Below are 779 nucleotides of genomic sequence, written 5' to 3'. Positions count from 1 at the left end.
GTGTCATAATGCCCGACTCCTTTTATGATTCAAATCAAGGCTATTGTCTCTGTAAGCGACCGGCTCCGCTCTGTGCTGCAGAACAACCAAGGCACTATACGCCGGCTGCAGAAAATGAGTCCATTGCCATGGGCTGAGGAGGTGCAGGCTGAGACAGCAGGGCTGAAATGCAGTCCATGGGCCGTGGGGATAACAGGAATGTCTGCACTCTCTACAATCATATCAACACAATTCACTCTCTTATCTGTAATTCACCAACTGTAAACAAAAAAGTAAGCCTGCACAAGATTGTTGCAAATGCTAATCGACTGCAATACAGAAGCTACTATAACCTAGGAGTCCTGACTGTTTTTGTTTTTTTACTCCATCAGGATATTTAAATAATAATAGTAGTAATAATAATAGATAAATTGCCAGCGTACAAAACAACCACCATGTTTAACATCAAAAAGTGAGTCATACATAAAAGAAAAGTGTTAAGTTAGGAAAGGGTTAATATCAAAATAGTTTTCTGTGGTTCAATTCTTGAAAAAAAATTCTCCACAGTTTAAAAAATATTCTTTAAGTTCACAAGTGTGTAACTTGTAGCTCCATGGCTCCACAAAACCCCACATGTATTTAGTGCGTGTGGTGGAAAAAGAAACATGGCCTATGCTTTTACTTTAAAATCTGCTAATTGATTAATTATTGCTCTATTTCCTTTTTAACCCAAACATTTACAATAAGTGGGGGGAGGGTGGTGGTGGTCGTGTGTTAAAGTCCCTGCACTGTTGGGAAGC

The sequence above is a fragment of the Gymnodraco acuticeps genome, unplaced genomic scaffold (genome assembly GCF_902827175.1).
Source record: "Gymnodraco acuticeps unplaced genomic scaffold, fGymAcu1.1, whole genome shotgun sequence".
Classification (NCBI taxonomy): domain Eukaryota; kingdom Metazoa; phylum Chordata; class Actinopteri; order Perciformes; family Bathydraconidae; genus Gymnodraco; species Gymnodraco acuticeps.
This window is presented reverse-complemented; position numbering follows the sequence as displayed.